Source organism: Loxodonta africana, chromosome 22 (assembly GCF_030014295.1).
Source record: "Loxodonta africana isolate mLoxAfr1 chromosome 22, mLoxAfr1.hap2, whole genome shotgun sequence".
NCBI lineage: Eukaryota > Metazoa > Chordata > Mammalia > Proboscidea > Elephantidae > Loxodonta > Loxodonta africana.
In genome coordinates this window covers 11,136,800-11,158,292 of record NC_087363.1, presented here as the reverse complement: position 1 = coordinate 11,158,292, position 21,493 = coordinate 11,136,800, and the positions used below count along the sequence as shown (strand labels likewise).

Sequence of the window (21,493 nt, the reverse complement as noted above, 5' to 3'; positions counted from 1 at the left end):
TTAAATCTATTAAAAATTAAAAAACTGAAACAAGGCTATAAGAACTGTTATTGCTTGTAAAGTGGTACATTTCAAGAAGGCAATTTGGTGATGTACATTAGAGGCCTCAAAACTGTCTCTACCCCTGGGCCCAGTGATTCCATTTCTGAAAGGAATTTGAGGATACCAGATTTGTGTACACGCTCACACACACTTGAAGAAGTTCACTGCAAGAATTATCTGTGAGAGTTAAAATTTTGAAAGAAGTCTACAGGTAAAATAGATAACTAGTGAAATAAATTATGGAACATCCAAACAACTGAGCAGTATGCACCATAGAAGAGTACTCACAGATACAGGAAAAAATATTTGCAGTGTACTTTTAAAAATCATTCATTGATTTTTAAGTAATTTTTTAAATCCTCTACCAAGTGTAGGCACTGAGCTAGATGCTGATTAAAAAGGCCACTTACAAAGAAACCAGTCCACAGAGCTACCAGTCTACACAAACAACAGCCTCACCTCCCTTGAGAACAGAAGTGCTAGATGGTGCCCAGCTACCACTACTAAACCTTCTAATCAGAGACTCAATAAATGGTCCCAGATAGAATGGGAGAAAAGTGTAGAACAAAATTCAAATTCCTAAAAAAAAGGCCAGACTTAATGGACCACTAGAGACCAGATGAAAGCCTGAGATTATTGCCCTGGGATACCCTTTAAACTTGGAACTCAAACCATTCCCAGAGGTCACTTTTCAGCCAAATGACAGATTGGCCCATAAAATAAATAACATAACTCACAAGTACTGTGCTTCCCTAAATGATCATCTAAATGAAACCAAACAGTAAACATTTTCCCTAGACCAAACACTGAAGCTAGATTAAGGGAAATGGAACAACCAGAATGGGGAATGCTGATATGTTGTGAAAAATGTAACTAATGTCACTGACCAATATGTATACCAAAAAACCAAACCCATTGTCATCAGTTCAGACTCATAGCGACCAATATGTACAGAAATTGTAAAATGAGAACCTAATTTGCTGTGTAAGCTTTCACCAAAAACACAATAAAATATCACATACACACAAAAAAAGACAGGTACAAGACAGTACGTTTTTGGATAATTCTACATTTTTGTGCATTTCCAACTAGACTAGAAAGATAAACACCAAACCACAGCAGTGATTACCTCTGGGTAGTGAGATTATGTGTGAAATATATTTTTTCCTATTTAAATTTTCTATAACGAACATATATTACTTCCGCAATAAGAGGAAAAAAAAAGACTTTTTTTTTTTTTTTTTAATCAGGCTAATAACTCTTAGGATCAAGAACATGTCTCATTCTTCTCTGTTTTCTCACCACTTTCTGATTCCCCTAATACAAACATGATGCCTGCTTCAGGTCATCCTGTGACCACTGGGGAAAAGCCGAGAACATCTAGCCATGCTCTCCTTGACATCTCTAAAGCCACAGACACCTGTTTCTAGATTTCTTGTTATGTGAGAGAAATAAACCTCTATTTTTTTTAAGCCACCGTGTTGGGTTTTCTGTTACTTCTAGCTGAAAGCTCTCTTGCTGACATACTAAATAATACATGGCATGTTAAGGCTGGTACAGACAACCCACTGGGTTTGTTTTGACCAACCAGTGGAGCCTGAAGACCAATGTGGTTAATCGCCCCACCAGCTTCCGGTTCTATATTCTCTTCTCTGAAGCTCATGGGAGGCAGAGCTTAGGAGAAGCTGTGTGTGGGAACTCCAGGTCCAAAGAGGAGAACCACCTAAAGGGAAGAAAATCTAAGTAGCTACTCCTATAACTGACAATATAGCACAGAATTTTCACTTCTGAGAATGTTTCCTAAGAGCCGTGGATGTGATTATGCATATATGCAAATACTTTTTAATTCATACATATTGAGAGAAATCTAAATATTAAACAATTGAATATGTTTAAAAAGTAATGGTATGCTTTAATAGTAGAGTACACTGCAGTAATAATGATCTAAGAAATTGCACAGGATGCAGTGATGAGTGAAAAATAGTTAACAACCTATAAGGCCTGATCCTGATTTTTAGAAAAATAACAGAACACATACGTGAAAAAAGAGAAAAGTATGCTCTGAAATACTGATAGTGCTCTCATGAGGGAGTGAAATGGGAATGTTATTACATTCTTTGAGCATTTGTATATTTTTAAAATATAAAATGAACTTATTTTCATATGTAATCAGTGAAAAAACTTTTTTAAATAGCACCTTCTCCTAGAATAATCTGGGCCTCCTGACCAAAATGTTGGCCTCATCGACACCAACTTGCTCTGATATCTGCCTGCAGATCCAATGGAGTTAACAAGAAACAATTTATTTTTGTGCTTTAAAAAAAGACTGATGCCAACAGCTGCAAGCTAAGCTACAGAAAAAGATTAAAAAAAAAAAATTGTGTTTCCAAGTGAATTTGCATTATATAAATGCAGTATGTTTTCTTTAATTTTATAAATATAGTTTTGATGCTGGTGATTTGAGGAAAATATTGATGTTTCCTTAAATAAGTCTAATCTGATTGGATTTTTTGGGTATATTGAAATTCATCCCCTTGCATGAAATCGAATGATCTTGGAAACAATGAAAACAAATCCATTGCAGGAAGTCCATTCTGACTCATAGGGGCCCTATAGGACAGAGTGGAGCTGCCCCATAGGGTTTCCAAGGCTGTAAATCTTTAGGGAAGCCACTGCCACATCTTTCTCCTGTTTATTTGCTATTATCATTGATAAAATCAAATCCATTTACATCCTTGTCTTGATCCAGTAGACTTCATTATGCAGAAAAGCAGCTAGGAGACACATCTGACCCTTCTACCATCTGGGGACATCAGCTCGTAGAGCTCAAAAGCCTGAACTGGACAGCCTGCGTCCATATCCCAGTCCCTCCGCTCACTCTGAGCTCAGTGTCCAGACCTACATTATTTAAGCCTCTCTGAGCCTCAGTGTTCTCGCATGTAGAACAGAGAATACAAGTGTCTACCTCATAGGGTTGCTGTGAGGATAAAATGAGAGAATCCAAGAAAAGGTCTTAGTGTAGTGACTGGCTCATAGTCATCTGATAAAATACAAGGTCTCTTCTCACTTGGTTTTAACTCATATGCAGAGTCAGATGATGAACCTTGAACATCAGATTCTAGAGAGGCCCCAGCATCCTGAATTACGATCCCACACTGGATAAAGATACTTGACTTTTAAGTACAAGACCCAACACCGTTTATTTAATGTCGTCATGAGTAGAATCCACTTAATAGCAACTAGCAACAACAGCAACAATGAAAAATGAGATGTGATTTGGGAAATAACATTGGCGTCATCATTCCCTATCTTTGGGCATAGAGAATATGACCCAGCTGGAGCTGGACCCACAAGGTCTTACAAGGATAAATCAACTGGGCCCTGAGGTATAAAGACAATAGCTAGGACAATCTTAGAAAATATCTTTTAGGGAAACTTTCACATAAGCCAATCAAACAGAGCACAAAAGACTTTCCACTCTTATTTTTTTCTATCAGGACTTAGTGAATAGAAAACTCGTTGGACCAATGAAGACCCTCTTCACTATCGGTTACTGAAACTTGTACCAGTGATCGTTAAGAAAGACAATTCAAAATGTAGGATCACGGTTTCTAGCCAATCTGTGAAAAGGTGAAGCTTTCGATGGTTTTGCCCATTTGTAATGTTACTATATACTAATAGAACTGGTGGTCACTGGGGAGGGTTAGTACAGGCACATGGGGGTCTTTTTTGCAGACTTAAAACACAACACAGCCTCAATTTTTGAGAACATTATCTGAATCAGCAGAACACCTGAACTTTTTCTGATGAAATGTATGTTGTCTTAGTTTGTGAGCTGGTTGAAAAAAATTAAATCGCCTCATAGAGAAATCCAAAAAAAAAAAAAAAAAAAGATTTTCGGGGGTATCAAATTGAAAATGTATTCAGTATTATGTAATTCTTAGAATACGATGATTGTTTGCTCTGCTTTGATTTCTAAGCTTTCCTTTGATGACAAATATTAATATTTATCATTTTTCTGATGTTGGGCTAATGAGAATCTTAAGTGTTTATGCGAAGACATTTAAATATTACAGAACTGTGGATGTGTTTGTTTTCTGATTTATATTCCTCTCTTTCACATCAACTAGGATTTATTTTTTTGTGCTAAATCTTGGGCTGTTGTTCGTGGACATTTCCAGGAAAGTTTATATAGCCAGAACCGATGGCCTCTACATTTATTTGCTGACCAAAGTAAATACGAGGCTCCACCAAATAACAAAGTATTCAGGGCTAGCTATGATTTTCAAAGTGAAAACTGACAAAACCAAAAACCAAACCCATTGCTGTCAAGTCGATTCCGACTCATAGCAACCCTATAGGACAGAGTAGAACTGCCCCATAGAGTTTCCAAGGAGCACCTGGTGGATTTGAACTCTCAACTTTCTGGTTAGCAGCTGTAGCACTTAACCAGTAAGCCGCCAGGGTCTCCTGAAAACTGACACACACGCATAAACTACTCGCCCGAGGCACCAGATGAAGTATCGTTCCAGGTTTAAGGATACCAATCGACGGTAGTATTTACTGAGTGCCAGGCACCGCATGCTTCCCATCAGCGATTTCACTTAATCCTCACAACTCCAACAGCTAAGCAGTATAGTAAAACCTGCGAGAACCAGGACCTATGTAAGGTGAAGTCCTGTCAAAGAAGGAAAACACAAATATTTTCCACTAAAATGAGCAACAGAAGAGTGGTAAGATTGCACCCTGTCAAAAGCGGAACACTTGTGAGACCCGGAAAAACAGGGATAGAGCAATGAACAGGCTCAACAAGGTCCTGCCCTCATGAGGCCTGCTTTCTCGAGAGGGAAAAGAGACAGTATTAACTCAGTAACACAAAAACCAAACCTGCTGCCATCGACTTGATTCCAACTCATAGCGACCCTATAGCACAGAGTGGAACTGTCCCATAGGGTTCCCAAGGTTGTAATCTTTACAGAAGCAGACTGACACATCTTTCTCCATCAGGGTGCCTTCTGGATTCAAACCACCAATCTCTTGGTAAGCAGCTGAGTGTGTAACCGCTGCACCACCAGGACTCCTTATTAACTCAATAAACAAGGCATTATTCCCATTAATTCTATTATTCCCATTATAGAGAAGAAATGGGAAGGAAAACCGGTAATCAGAGGCTATTTTCCTATGAGGAAAATAGGGCTGATGTCTCAGATTTCTGTAGATTCCACGTACACACACTCCCCCCACCATCATCCCCACCTAGCCAAGACTCCGCTAAGCAGAGAAATGGCTCATAGCCTGTACTGGAGGATAGTCCAGAAGTAGTGTGGTGCCATGTGACACTGAACCTAAGTTAGGGCCTGATATGGGTCATTTACCCTAAGCAAGGCACTGTGCAGGTGCTGGGGACACAAGGCCTGCACAACAGCTGCTACTCCTGCCTTCATAGAGCTTACAGGTAGGAGGCAGAGAGGTGTTGATGAAGTATTAGAGGTGAATAAAGCTGTAAAGGAGTAGTAAAAGCCAAGGAAGTCAGAGACATGTAATAAGACCCAAGACATTAGTAATTGGTCAAACATTGTACAGGGAAGAAGGGGTATCAGAGAATGCTCTGTGTTTTCTGCACGATTTTCCCGTACACTTAAAACTGCTCTAAAAGTAAAGTCTATATATTAAAAATAAAAGCTAAGGAAGCAAAATCAGGAGGCCTAACCTATAGGAGACTAAGAAAGACGGTCACCATTCTTCCACTGATCCCACGACACCATCTGTGAGCAAGTCATTTCCCCTCTTTATACCCAGCTTTCCAAATATGCAATTAAAGGAGACTAGAGTACATGAACTCATCACTTGTTCCTTCAAGTTCTATAAAAAAAATTCTGGGAGCTTGTGATTTCAGCATATGAATGTTGATTGGTATCGCTTCCTCCAATCAGTAATTCTAAACTGCTCTTCTTCCCTCCTTGGTCCCCTTCATTCTGTTCTTGGCACCTGTACAGCAAGGTCTTTATTCTTGATTTTCACTGCCACATGACAGAGAGGCAGGTCAGGAAGGATATGGGCCTGACACCCCACCAAGGTCAGAAGTGGGGGAGTAGCAGAACCCAGATGAAAAAAACGGTAAGAAATTGGGTAATAGGAGCCTGGTCTCCAGAGAGCATAGTATTGGGTAATGGAGGAGCCTATGGAGATGGCAGGCATTAGGGAGGCATCAACCAGGGCCGCAGCTGATATTCTGGCAAGAGGCAAGGATGAAGGAGTCTGAAAGCAGGTGCCTTAACTTGCCTACTTGCCTTAACTTCCAGGCCCTCCTGGCCCACTTTCCACTTACCTGTCACTAAACCTATCAGGGGCTGTGGGCTATACCTCCCACTCATCAACAGAGTCTACTGCAGAGCACTCACAAAAACCTAGCCAGGGCCAAGTAACAGACTGCTTACGCAGACCCCTCAAATCCAGTGGTTACGACTCATAATAATGAGAACAGCTAATACATGTCAAGGGCTTTAAACATACAATCTCATTCAGCCCTCACAACAGCTGTATTAGGTAGTTACCATTATAATCCCCATTGTAAAGATGAGGATACTGAGACGTAGCCTAGAAACGTGTCCCAACTCACACACGTAGGAAGTGGTAAAGCCACACACTCTGGGCCTATGGATCTGGATCTCTGAGCCCACAAATAAGAAAAATGTAAAATACAATAACATTAATAAAAATAATAGCTAATATTTGCTGAGCACTTACTATATGAAAGATACAGTGCTAATATTTTATATAGATTAATGCATTTAATTCATACCTATGTATGAAATAGGTACTATTATGGCCATTTTACAGAGGAAAATAAAACTCTGCAAAACAAAATAACTTGCCCAAGGTCACCCTTGGCCCATAATAGAATGACATATGTATATGAAATCTAAATAACAGTATTAGTTACATTAAAACAAAACGGCAGAGAGCAAAACTCAAATTCCTAAAAAAGGACAGACTTGTTAATCCATGGACTAGAGGAACCCCAAGACTATCACCTTAAGACATCCCTTTGAACTTGGAACTGAAGTCACTCCTGGAGGTCACCTTTCAACCAAATAATAGATTAGCTCATAAAATAAATATCAGTTATGAGTACTATGCTTTCTTAAATAATCACATAATCAACTATGAGAGACCAGATGGTCAACATTTACCCTAAAGCAAAGATGAGAAGATGAGGGGAAGCAGGGAGACTAGATTAATGAAAACAGAATGAACAGAATGGAAATAACGAGAATGCTAACACATTGTGAAAAATGGAACGACAATGTCATGGAATATAAAAACTGTTAAATGGGAACCTAATTTGCTGTGTAAATGTTCACCTAAAACACAACATAATATTATTAAAACAAACAAACCAACCAGAATGACAACACAGAAGCTATAAAAATCTAGAACCTTGCTATTCAAAGTGCAGTTCATGGGCCAGCAGCATCTTCATCGCCTGGGAGCTTGTTAGAAATGCAGAAGCTTCTGGCCTCACCAGGACTCTCACATACAGTTCCAGCCAATCTCTGACCCCTAGGGCTTAGGCCCAGCTGTTCTATCTGCACTAGAAAGCCAGACACAGCTAATTTCTGTAAGCCAAGGAAACCTTGGCCTGTTGCCTCTTGGAAGTTCAAGAGGCTAGAGGAAGCTTTATTCCCTGCTCAGATGAGCCAAGAGAGGGCCTCAGCTGCAGATTTATCTGTGGCCACTGGCTGCTGAAGCTTCTGGGCCTTGCTTTTCCCCCAAGTCTGCAGAACCCAGCAACTGGGAGTTCAGACTGCAGTGGCCACCTGTTGTTTTGTACCTTCACTATCACTTCTCTCTTCTGAAGGTACCAGCACCTCCCACTAACAGTGACTCCCCATCTCTATAAGGTGCCCCGAAGTGAATTCTAAGTATCCCATATGCTCTATACGTCAAGGCAGACCATCCAAAATGGTAAAACAAATCCAGTGAAAATTAGACCTGCCACTTTCATGTGATGAGGGAATTGGCAAACAGAGACTTATTTTTATTTACATAATATAGATGATATAAAAACAAAATTCCCTTCCCCTACCCCCAGCCACCTTTTTTGTTGTTATAACTCTTCCATGCCCTCTGTGTATCTGTTTTTCTCTCTCTTGCTGTTCCCTGCTCTCCCTCGGATCACTACCGCTACCCTCACCTTGCTCAAAATTCCTGGGAGAGGCTGAACAGGAATAGCCAGTGCTCCAGGGTTGAGAGAAACAACCTTATTCTGGCAGATTCCAGGCCCTGTCTCTGCCTGTCCTCAGGGCTCCAAGCACATATATCAACTCCTGCTCATGGGTACAATGTGAACATCTCCTGACACAACCAAGCAGGCACTGGCCTTCAGTTAATGTGGAGGCTTAGGACCGCCACAAGTTGTTTTGTCGTTGCTTTTCTTTTTCCAAAACTGAAAACAAAGAAGGCTTCAAGTCTTACAGAAAATTGAAAACCTGTTTTTACCACCTACCACAAACTCCAGTGATGAAACAATTGCAGACCACACTCTCCTCCAGCCTGTGCCCAATCACAATGTGCACGCACTAGGCCTAAGGCGGGAGGGTGGAGCCTTCAACATTCTCAGGATGTTTTTAGCTCAATAGCTGTGAGTCTGAGAAACTGCAAAATATACTGAATTTTAATGGAAAATCTGACTGTTAATAAACAGAGGTAAATCCATAATGAGCAACACTAACAAACACATGTAAAAAAGACTCAGAGCCTTCAAGTTCCAGAATAGTGTCAGCATGTGCCTTTTGCAAACCTCTTAACCAGTTTCTCAATTTTCTCCTCCATTCTTATTTACTTGTCATTAAAAGAAAACCCTGGCATTCATACAAAATGCCTCTAAAATATGTAATTTTTTAAAACTATATTAAACCCTTTAGCAAAAACCCTCTGTTTTTCTCTCCATGGAGTCCACACGCTAGAAAAATAAAGCTACTGCACTGTGAAGTAACCTCCTGGCGAATGGAGAAGCTCAGGAAACGCTGAAACATGAAATTATGGCATAGGGTAATATAAACCCAGGCCGAGAACACTCCTGGACACGGGTATACGGTTTTAAATATAAGTACAGATACAACAAACATAAATATACACATTTCCTATGAGAAAGAAAATAAGCTTTTAAAACGAAAGGGTTCCAAAATATTATGGATAATCCAGAATATTAAAGGTATTTAATCGAATTAGCTTAATTATTCTGCCCTGAAATGGAGGGGAGGAGAATGACTACTACCAAAATCTTTAAAACAGGCAGCCTCTCTGGAAGTGGTTCATTCCAAGCGACTGAATTAGGATATGAGAATGTTATTTAACTAGCAAAAAAGGGTTCCATTTTATCTGAACAATAGTTTAAACCTTTTCGATAATGCTGCATGGCTCATCAAAGCACGCAGCTTGGTTTCTTTTGAACACAGTTTTAATGGGTTTATCCTTTTTTCTTTTTTTTAGCTATCAGGAATGGAACAAACTAAACACCAGGAGGGGAAACACAACCTGAAACTCAACATCAGGAGAATGCTGACTCAGGTAAGCACAGCTAGAGATACAACAGGGCGGGAGTGTGCCTGGTAGCTAACCTCAAAGATAACCCAGGACGCAACCTACAGTAAAATCATCAAATTCCACGAGGGCTCTGTGATAAGGTTTATCATCTCTTTCACTCTGAAATCCTTCAAAATGCTACCTTCTAGATATTTCATCCCCCACCCACACTGTTAACCTGTTAAGTTGTAGCTGATTAATTTCATGATGTTCTGGTGTTAGAGTCAGTGGGTCTTAATCCTATATGCACTTTAGAATCACCTGAGAAACATTAAAAGCAAACAAGAAAGCACAAAGGCTGCCCCTAATCCATTCCCTCCCCTCCGCTCTGATTCAGCTAATCTAGATGGCACCCAAGGAGCTCTGGTGGCACAACAATTAAGTGCTGGACTGCTAACAAAAAGGCCGGCAGTTCAAACCTATCTTGCGGTTCTGCGGGAGAAAAGACCTGGCCATCTGCTCCCATAAAGACTACAGCCTAGGAAAGCCAATGGGGCAGTTCTACTCTGTCCTGTGGGGTTGCTGTGAATTGGAATAGACTTGATGGCACACAACAACAACAACAGATGGGACCCCACCCATGTGATTCTAACCTGCAGCCATAACCAGGAACTAATGGCTGGAAAGCAATCCAAACAGGTTTAAATCACATTAAGAAGGAGGCACTATAATTGGGTTAAATAAATTTCCATTAGGAGGCAAGGTGACTCAAATGCCCATCCTAATAATCACACCTTCCCTTAAGGATCTTAGAATTTTTTGTATAAAATTAGAGGAAGTCAATTGTACAAGCTGAGATATATCTATGCCCATATACCCAAAATTTTATAATGGACGAAAGAAGTGCTAGACGTCATATGTTACAGATAAAGAAAAACAGCAGAACTGAAGGCAATCTATTATACCTTGTATTTAAAATTTGATAAACAGGAAACATGGAGCAGGGTTCATAAAGTTGTGATTTTGATTAATAACAATGAGTACAATCAAAGTTACCATTTATTTAGTGCTTATCACATGGCTGGTACTGTGTGAGTTACCTCAGTGAAATCCTAAAGCACCCCTCTGAAACAGGAATTATCACCCCTATTCCACCAATGAAGAAACTGAGGCTCTAAAAGGTTAAGCCATTTTCCCAGAGTCACACAGCTAGTAAGTGGTAGGGCCAAAATTAAAATTCAGGTCCTTTGCTCTCTAGAGTCCATTTTCTTAACCACCCTCATCTCCTGCTTGGACCACAGCCAGAGTCTCCTAAGTCCTCGCTGCTCAGAATTTACTCCATGGACCAGCAGCATCAGCCTGTTGGAAATGCTGAATCTCTAGTCCCTTAAAAAAAAAATTACCACCTACGAAATCAGAATACGCATCTTACGATCAGCAAGAGATTCGTACGCAGTGTGAGAAACTGCATATGAACTTTGAGAAGCACTCACCTAACTGGTCTTCCCACATGGACTGGTGCCTTTTGCAAATTCACTACTACATCTGGAAGTGTCTTTTAAACACACACACACACACAAATCCGATCCTTTCATTCCCCCACTTAAGACTGTTCCAGTTTCCCAATGCTCCTGACATAAAGTGCAAAACTCCTTTCCAGCACAAGTAAACGGACTCTGCACAGTATCACCCACACCTGCCTCCACAGCCTCGCCTCCCCCTCCATTGCCTCGTATACCCCATGCACCCAGGCCTTCTTTCTGATCATCACATTTCAGCCCCCTTTCCCTTCCTTCCTTCCTTGTCTCCCTCTTCCCTTCTGACTGACCCCTTCTGCAGCCTGGAACACACCACCTCCACAACAGCCACACTCACTGCTGTAAGGCCGGTGTGCAGTGCAGCCTAGGCGCTGGAGAAATCTGCTGCGTGAACACGTGCTTAGCACACTGAGGGCCTCGGCTTTTCCTTCTTTCATCCCCTGTGATCCTCACTCCTGTTTCTCTTTCTCTGTCCCCTGCATCGCCCCTTTTCTGTAACTCACCTCCTTATCAGTAACCTCATGGCTGCTGAAGTTGTCAGCTTTAGGAGGAAACATTGTCGAGTCCGCATGGCCATCGCTCAGGGCGTACTCAGCAGCTGGATAACAGCAGCTGGATGACAGCAGCTTCACTTTGACCTGGAGGCTCCTGGGATAGATGGGCCCAGTCCTGTCTAGCAGTGGACAGACTGCAGCACGGACAGATGCAGGCCACTTTTCAATCCACAATCTAATCCACAGATGGAACCATAGAGCAGCAGGCCAAGGGCGTCGCCATCTCTCTGCCCACATGGGAGAGCATCACTGAGCTGACAAGATGAGTTACCTGAAGAGTTGTGGGTAACTTCCTATTTTAAATGCTACTTTAAGAAAACAAATGGGAAATCCTTTCTTAAAATAGCTATCTGCCTCCAGTTTAAATCTAGAGTGAATGAATTCTCATATGTCAAGTTTTTATTAATCATAACAAAATGAAGTTAATATTAATTTATTGAATGCAGGCTACCAAGTGCCTGACAACATGCTCATAGTTTTAAACATGCCCTCTTATTTCATCCTCATCATCACTATGTGCGATAGAAATGCTTATTATCCCTGTTTCACAGAAGAGGAAACCAAGGGCTAAGTGACCCACCCAGGAAGAAAGGCTCGGATTCCAACCATGGGCCTCCAGACCACTACCTTCCATTGCTTCTCTGCCTTTTTTTTTTTTTTTTTTTTGCCATTTGGATCACTTTCTCATCTGAGAAGTCACAGACATGGACATTCCCAGAGAGAATGCCCCCTGGAGAATGACCTCAAAGGCTGAGATTTTTCTCTGCAATGTAGATGTTGAAAGGAAAGTCACCTGCTACATCTTATATTTCAAAGCAGCATTTCCACATTAAAAGAGAAAACAGATTCAGTGAAAACAGCTCGGGGTGCCTGTGAATGCAATTCCACAAATACTACTTCAGTGTCTAGTGGTGGCCAGGCACCGTGCAGGATGCTGAATGATCAGACCGTCATTTGGGAGAGTGCTGGGGGAGGCAAGGGGACAGTGAGAACTCCTCCCACAGTGACTGCTTCCAGGAATGTTTAGCCAGTAGTGTGCAAAGCTGTTCCTTTATTATCCAACTGTGTAAAAATCATCTATCACGCAGAGGAGGTGAGGGTCCCCCGCTTTCTTCTCTGTGAATACACAGTTGAAAGGGTCAGTGTGTGTTCTACAACAAAAATTCTGCATAATTCAAACAACCGTGTGCTCGTTTCTGATACCTTACAGAGAATTAGATTTTCACGTCTGCGAATTCAAACTCAGTGTTAGATTTTGTTTTCAAGTGTCTGAAAGAACAAAAGTGAAAAGAGTATTGGGAGCCAAGAGAAAAATTCCCAAAATAGAAATGGAGAAAATTGAAGCTGCACGTACATACACGTAACGATGGGAACACAGAGACACTTCCTAAGGCCTTCCACCACTCATTTACAGGATGAGGCTAGGAGGAGGGCACCAAGGTGAAGAAACCATGAGCCTGAAAAGGTCACACACAGTACTATGAAGCCTCCAGAAACCTGGATCCTTGCAGAAACTCTTGACACAAGGGCATGAGATGAGCACTGTGGACCACCACTTTGTACTTCACTTTCCTCATTTATAAAGTGAAACAGTTAAAGTAGATTTATAACCCATTTCCGTGTGGCCTTTGAACCTAACAAGAGAGAAACATATAAAGATGCTCAAAAAAAACACTGGTTGACTTAATGAAGTATTACGACTTTCCCAATAATAAGATCAAACCCACTCGTCTGTCAGTTTGTCATACCATGGTGGGTCACAGGTTGCTATGATGCTGGAAGCCATGCTACCAGTATTTCAAATACCAGCAGGGCCACCTACGGTGGAAAGGTTTCAGCAGAGCTTCCAGTCTAAGATAGACTAGGAAGAAGGACCTGGAGCTCTACTTCTGAAAAAATTAGCCAGTGCAAATCTTATGAACAGCAGCAGAACATTGATATAGTACTGGAAGATGAGCCCCTAAGGTGGAAGGCACTCAAAATACAACTGGGGAAGAGCTGCCTTCTAAAAGTAGAGTCAATTTCAATGATGTGGATGGAGTAAAGCTTTCAGGACCTTCATTTGCTGAGGTGGCACGACTCAAAGTGAGAAGAAACAGCTGCAAACATCTATTAATAATTGGAATGTGGAATGTACAAAGTATGAATCTAGGAAGATTGGAAGCCATCAAAAATAAAACAGAATACATAAACATAAATATCTGAAATGGACTATTGATGGACAAATGAAATATTGGCCATTTTGAATCAGATAATCGTATGGTCTACTGTGATGGAGATGACAAGTTGAAGAAGAATGCTGTCATGTTCATCATCAAAAAGAACATTTCAAGATCTATCCTGAAGTACAACGCTCTCAGTGACAGGATAATATCCACATGCCTACAAGGAAGACCAGCTAATACTATTATTACTCAAATTTTTGCACCAACCACTACGGCCAAAGAAGAGGAAACTGAAGATTTTTACCAACTTGTACAGTCTGAAAACAACCAAACATGCAATCAAGATGCATTGATAATTACAGGTGATTGGAATGCAAAAGTTAGAAACAAAGAAGAAGGATCAGTAGTTGGAAAATATGTCCTTGGTGATAGAAATTATGCTGGAGATAGCATTGCAAGACCAATGACTTCTTCATTGCAAGAACTCTTCTTCAACAACACGAATGGCGACTATACACGTGGATCTCGCTGGCTGGAATACACAGGAATCAAATCAACTACATCTGTGTAAAGAGACTATGGAGCAGCTCAATATCATCAGTCAGTACAAGGCCAGTATGACAATTGGTCCTGGTTTGTGCCCTAGAAAGGACAAAGTTGGGGAGAAACCATTATCTAAACTGCTACACATCTGGTACTACTGCTAGTTGACTGCTGGTGAAATAAAGAAAAACCTCAGCTTGGAAATAAGATGCTTAGGTCTAGTCTGATCTCTAATGCAAACAAACTGTATGAACTTGGGCAAGCTGCTTTGCCATCCTTGGCCAGTTTCCTCAACTCTAAAATAAAGGTTTTATAAAGCAATATATAACTAACATTTGTGGAACCTTTACTATATGCCTGGAACTGCTCTAAGCCTTAGAGCTGAATGATCTCAAATGTATTTTCAGCTCTAACATTTAGGCCTAACTACACAGGTAACATTGTAGGATGGAAAGATTACAAAATTGGTAGCGTGAAAGACTGGGTCCCCTCTCAGCTCAGTAAGGTGGGCTCTTTTTTCTAAACATAGACTGTCAAGCAGGCTGGATTATAACCTCAGTATTTCTATTTCTATTCACTAGCTGAGTTACTTTGAACAAGCTGCTTAACTTCTGTAGCCTTCCTTTTCTAATCTGTAAAATGGATATAAAAATGGTTCTCTCTCTCACATACACACAGCTTTTGAGAAAATTAAGCACTAATAACAAGATATATATGCATAATATATATATACTATATCTTATATATTATTTACATAATAAACCACCCACTCGTAATATATATTAATATTTCTTTACGTTTTAGTACTAGCTGTGTGACCACTGACAAATTTTCTCATGTACAAAATGGGAGATTCAAAGATGTGAACACGCTCTGTAAACTGTGTTAGCTTTGTCTGAAAGCACGTATCCTCCCTTATTTGGAACGGCGTATACAATCAACAAAGGAACCCAAGACATCTTTACTAAACATCTGTTTTGGGGTCCACTTTGCAGTAGATGGACTCAGAGGCTGTCAGCCCACAGCGCTGGGCCATATGGGAGTTGTAGTTCCGAATCGGATGGGTGCACCGGAAAACGGCGAACTGAGACTTCATCTCCCAGCAGACACCTCGGTGGGCCAGAGGGAATCCTGGGAGCTGGAGTACCAGCCTGCCGAGAACGGAGAAACAGGACTCCAATTCCCAGAAGTCTCCGCTGCCCAGGCTGCGGGCCCAGCGATGGAGAAGCAGGGGATTCATGGCGACTCTTCTAGGTTACTGGGGCGGGGGGAGTCGGCGCGGCCCTCGGGAGCACCCGTCCCGGGCGACCACAGCCTTAATGAAACACCCCTAGCGAGTATTTTCTGCTAGTCCCCAGTACATTTCTAAGTGGCCCAAAATAATAATACCAGTAAGTTTGCAGATGGCAAACTTTCCCAAGCACAACCTCGTTAGTATCTGGGCTTCACACTGAGTTCTTGGGGCCGCTAGGGGAGGGAGTGTTAGGCTCGTTTTTTTTTTTTTTTTTCCCCCAGAAAAGCGCCAGGAGGCTCCGAGAGGCACGTGGCTAGTCCAAGGTCACCCGGCGGTGCCAGAACTGGAACCTTAGGGAGGAGGCCGCAAATAGAGCTCAAATCCTACTCCTCTGCCTCTTTTCCTACGCAAAACCCCAAAAAACGCGTTGGCTTCGAGTCCGTTCCGACTCATAGCGACCCTATAGGACAGAGGAGAACTGCCCCTTAGGGTTTCCAAGGAGCGGCTGGTGGATTCCAAGGGCCGACCTTTTGGTTAGCAGCTGAGCTCTTAGCCGCTGCGCCACCAGGGCTCCTTCCGACACATGGATACCCTGAAAAAGTTCCTGCGTCTGGAAGTAAAAACAGCACTAAGCCTTACGCCGTGTCGGGAAGTCGCACAGGGGACTGAGGAGAAGCCACCGCGACGAACTCGCGCTCTTTGTCGCCCTTCAAATCACCACCACCACGTCTGTCGTCGCCCTGCGCGGCAGCGGCCCCGGGCGCGCGTCCAGCCTGCCCCTCGGGGACTGACCTTTCGCGACAGAAGCCCTACTACCGGCTGGTGGAGGTGGCAAGCCATCCCAGAGCGGCCAGCGCCGACTGCACCGCGAGCACGCGAACTGGGGTCCCTAGCCCTGAAGGCCTGGTCCCGTGCCTCAGTTTCCCCACTCTCAAAATGCAGTGAGGGAGGGTCGGGTTAGGGCTAGGGTCAGCGCCCTTGGTCGCCTTGGAGCCCTGGTGGTGCAGTGGTTAAGACGCTCGGCTGCTAGCCGAAAGGTGAGCGGTCACCCACCGGCGGTTCGGCAGGAGACGCGGCAGCCTACTCCAGTAACCCTACGGGCAGCTCCACTCTGCCCCGCAGGGTCGCTGTGAGTCGGCATCCTCTCACGGCACTGGGCTGGGTTTTGGGTTTTGGGTCCCAGCCCTGAGAAGGCCGGGGACGGGGGAAGAGGGGAGGGTGGAGAGTTGGGAGGGTCCTCCGAACAGACAGTCCTACGAGCGGCGCGGGCGGCGCCAGCCCCATCCCCGCCCAACGGGGCTGCCGGGGCAATGACCCGACGCGTGTGGAAACCCAGACCCGCGCCCCAGAAACACTCTTCCACTTGGGCTAGCTCCCCGCCCCTACCTTCCGAGATCTTGGCTGCTGGGAAGTGAAAGGCAGAGGGAGGGAGCGCGGGGCAGGAGCGCCGCCTGGGCCTTGCCCACTGGGGTGACCACCTAAGGGAACCCGGAGCTGAGCGCCAAAAGTCCCGCAACTGGACCGAGGGGAGCGCGGGACTACAACTCCCAGAGGGCGCTGCAGGAGGCGCGGGACCCAAGATGGCCGCTAGTCTACGGGCCGGCGCGGAGACCAATAGGCGCAGCGCACGCGCCTACACCAAGCCAATCAGAAGCCGTAGTGGCAGTTACCCTGATGGAGGGGCGGGAAAGACGGTCCCTCGCCGGAGAGAGCTCTAGCGTGGCTCTCTCTGGAAAGGGATTTTTCTGAAAAATCGCACAATCGTTGCCTTTTGCCAAGTGGAAAAGAAACATGATTCGTTTCAAGTGAAGTTAAAGGGTGTGCTGCATTCTTGCTCCTTTCTTTCCTCCCCTAACGTGCTTCACTTCCCGTTCCTCGCTGCACCCCACAGACCGAGTTTGCATTCGTTTCCTCTCCCCATTCTGGATTTTTCTAAAATTTTTTTTTTTGACAATATAAATACTGTTTTTTTAACTGTGCTTTAGGTGAAAGTGTACAGCGCAAATTAGTTTTTTGTTCAAAAAAATGAATTCTTTATTTCTTAGCCTGCCTTTATGTTTCTTTCAGATGGGCTCACTCGGTGTTACCTGGCGCCCTAAATAAAATTGCACCGCTAAGTATCCGTCCCCTTCCTTTCTCCCTTTTCTGTTATTTTTCTCCTGCATATCCTTGTCATTACCTGGCATTGTGTACCATTTACTTATTTACCTTGTTAATCGTTTTCCTTGCCCACTAGAATGCAAGATCTCTGAGGATGACATTTTTATTTTGGTCACCGCAGAATTCTTAATACCTAGAAAAGTGCCTGGCACGTAGCAAACGCTTAGTAAATATATTCTGAATAATTGCATGAAATCTAAAATGACCTTTTCTCTCTATTCTCCCTTCCTACAATACATCAGTTGAACTCTGACCACCATGGACCGCCTGTGTTCTCTCTCCTTTTAAATTCAAAATTATATTCTTAATATATTTTGTGCCAGATGACCACTGGGCCACAGTGGGTGGTGTGGGTGCTGGAGAAATCATTTAATCGGACCCAGTTCCTAACCTCAAGATGCTCTTGGTCTAGGAGAGTATGAGAGGTAAACTTAATTTTGCAATAAATGCAATTGCAAATACAGGGTGGCTAAATGATTTACACAAGGTCACACAGCCCATAAGCAGAGACTAGAATCCTGGCCTGATAATTCTTGATAGTGCTGTTTCTCATGAAGACCTCTTTTCTTCCACCCTTCCTTCAAATCCTAGGTCCGAGGAATGAGAGATATTTGCTGTAATCTTCTACATTTGCAAAGCAAGAAACAAAGAGTGATTTCACTTCAATAAACACTGAGATAAGTCCCTACTTTCTCTGGCACCATTTCCTTTTTTTTTAACTCACATTTTTCTTTGACCTGTTTCATTACATGCAGCTGATTGCACCAAGTCTTAGATCTTTTATCCTTTCTGATGTTTGAACTCCACAGAGAGTAGTAAGGTGTCCTGCAGAGCATCCTGGTGTGAAATACTGATGTCCTTGGAAGCTTGACTCTCAGAGAATATCACACTGGATCGTGGTCAGTTTACAGATCACCACACAAACACTGTGAGCACATAAAATATTAGAGAATTGTGAATAACAAGCTGAGACTAAAAACAATCACAGATAAAACAACAGGAATGTGATCAATATGTGATACACACTAATTTTGTGCCTAGGGATTAAAAATCCCTGTTCAGGCTTTCTAGCCTAATCTTCTGTCAATTTGATGTTGTTTCCTGTAACACAACCATTTTTTTCCAGCTTTTATAAACACAGACTCAGCACAGCAGTCCCAGCTTTTCTCAAGCTGATCGGCGTGAGAGATTTCAACACATGTGTCAGCAGCCAGACTAAATGTGGAAGAAATCACTGAACTGTATAAAACTGGAAAGCTCAACTAGACTCTCCTTCTGAGAAAGTATCAGCCTATAATCATTACATCTTCCACTTAGCAATCAAAACGCAAATGTCATGAATGTACTCAGGATCTAAACAGTGGTATCTCATGATTATTACGCACCATTCTTGGGAAGCCTGGTAGGAGGGTATAGGTATTGCTTCAGTTGTGGATGCTGCTGACTGCTAGGCTAAAGGTTAGACATGACCATCAGCAACACATACATTGGCAGACAGCATTAAGACATGATGGTGCTTGCCTTGGTCCAGGACATCAAAGTGCCAAGATAAGCGGTGGGGAGCTGACTATCTGACTTGACTGCATTAACACTCACCTGGAGATGGTGTCTTAGTTTGGGTTTGCCCAGGTATTCAAGTTGCAAGAAGTTTATTTGGGAGGTAATCGCAGGGAGCACCAGCTGGAGAGCAGGAAAGTCAGATGGGGAAGGGAAGACAGATTAAAAAAAGGTATACTACAAGTATGTTAACACCATGGGCAACTGGAGGTTAATCTTTCTGGGGAACTCTGGTAAACAATATGGAACACATGCCTTGGAGTAAGTTATCCCTCAATGGGACAAGAGAAATGGGTTATTTAAATACCAACTCCCATCAGTCAATGATTGAGGACTGCTTTCAGGGGCTATTAAGTCTCCGGCTCTTTTAGCTGCACAAATGGACAAGTTGCCTCAGCGACCAAAGAAAGCCCGAAATATTGATGCTGGAAGTCAGGCTGCTATGCCCTGAAATGCCAAGGGCATGGAGAGTACTCGGGGCACTGATACTGTCAGCTTTACATGGCTTTGGTTCACCACAAGCTTATGTGACTGAGACTAGCGGAATGAGAAATTACTCAAAAATAGTGTAGATACATACAAAAAATCAAGCATTGTACCATATTGTATCCCTTATCATGTGAAGAAGATACTGTTGTTAGGGGCCATTGAGTCAATTTCGGCTCATAGCAACCCCATGTGATACAGTAGAACCCCACAGAGTTTTCTAGGCTGTAATTTTTACAGGAGCAGATCTCTAGGTCTTTCTCCTGCGGAGCCACTGGTGAGTTCAAACCGCCAACCTTTTGGTTAGCAGCTAAATAAATAAGATAGTACTTTCTAAATCCTCCCTAAGACATATAAACCAAACAAAAACAATAACAAGAAAAGCCACATTTACACTGTGAAATATGAACTCTTTGAAAACCTGAGGAGAGGCTTCAGGCTGGCTGGGGTAGGGCAGGGAGAGAGGAAGGCAATCAAGTAAAGAGCATTTGAAGAACTATTGCTGTAGACAAGGTGTGATTCATTTCACAGTGTTTAAGAAACACAAGTAAAAGGCTTAGATTTTTTTGAAAATCAACATTAAGTGTACAGACTGTGATCTTTAGCCCTAGAAGATAATTTTGTGAAAGCCCTATGTGGGTTGTGCTGTTATAGTGCTTCTTCATAGCCTATAGCTTTACTGAAAATTACAGTCACTATTTATTCGCCTTTCTGTGTATGATCTGTCTCCTCCAAATAAAATATTAGTTCAATGAAGGCAAAAACTTTGTTTCTGTCCAATTCAGTGTTGTACTCCTGAACATTGCTAGCACGTAGTAGATACAGACAGCTGCCATTTAATCCCCTCCAACTCATGGTGACCTTATGTACAACAGAATGAAACATTACCCAGTGCTGCACCATCCTCACAACTGCCAGCATGTTTGTGTCCATTGTTGTGACAATTGTGCCAATCTATTTCACTGAGGGTCTCCCCCATCCTCACTGGCCCTCTACTTCACTAAAACATGATGGCCTCCTCCAGCGATTAGTCCTCATTGGTGATGTGTCCAAAGCAACTGAGTCAGACAGTGTTCTGTTGTGATCCATAAGATTTTCATGAAGTAGATTTCCAGGCCTGTCTCTCGGGTGTTAGTCTGGAAGCTCTGCTGAAACCTCTCTACCAGGGGTGATCCTGATGGTATTTGAAATACCACTGGCGTGGCTTCTAGCGTTACAGCAACACGCAAACCGTCACAGTACAACAAAATGACAGACTGGTGGTGGAGCATATACTGTTTTTTTTTTTTGTTAGGTGCTGTTGAGTTGGTTCTGACTCATATGAACCCTATGTACAACAGAACAAAACACTGCCTGGTTCTGCACCATCCTCACAATCGTTGTTATGTTTAAGCCCGTTGTTGCAGCCACTGTGTCAATCCATCTCATTGAGGGTCTTCCTCTTTTCCACTGGCCCTGTACTTTACCAATCATGATGTCCTTCTCCAGGGACTGATCCCTCCTGACAACATGTCCAAAGTATATAAGATGTAGTCTCGCCATTCTTGCTTCTAAGGAGCGTTCTGATTGTACTTCTTCCAAGACAGATTTGTTCTTTTGGCAGTCCATGGTATATTCAATATTCTTTGTCAACACCACAATTCAAAGGAGTCAATTCTTCTTGTCTTCCTTATTCATTGTCCAGGT

The 21,493-nt window shown here is 42.7% G+C and overlaps 1 long non-coding RNA gene across 2 annotated transcripts in view; it reads right to left on the bottom strand.

Annotated features, from left to right (window-relative positions):
- The window catches only part of LOC111750577 (uncharacterized), an 802,590-nt gene extending 784,419 nt beyond the window's left edge, over positions 1–18,171 (bottom strand). Inside the window, exon 1 of one of the 2 annotated variants that reach the window (XR_002785662.2) lies at positions 16,991–18,171. This is a non-coding gene — a long non-coding RNA (uncharacterized LOC111750577). The remainder of the gene's footprint in view (positions 1–16,990) is intronic. The other variant, XR_002785661.2, reaches the window with a different exon arrangement.
- Positions 18,172–21,493: the final 3,322 nt, after the last annotated feature.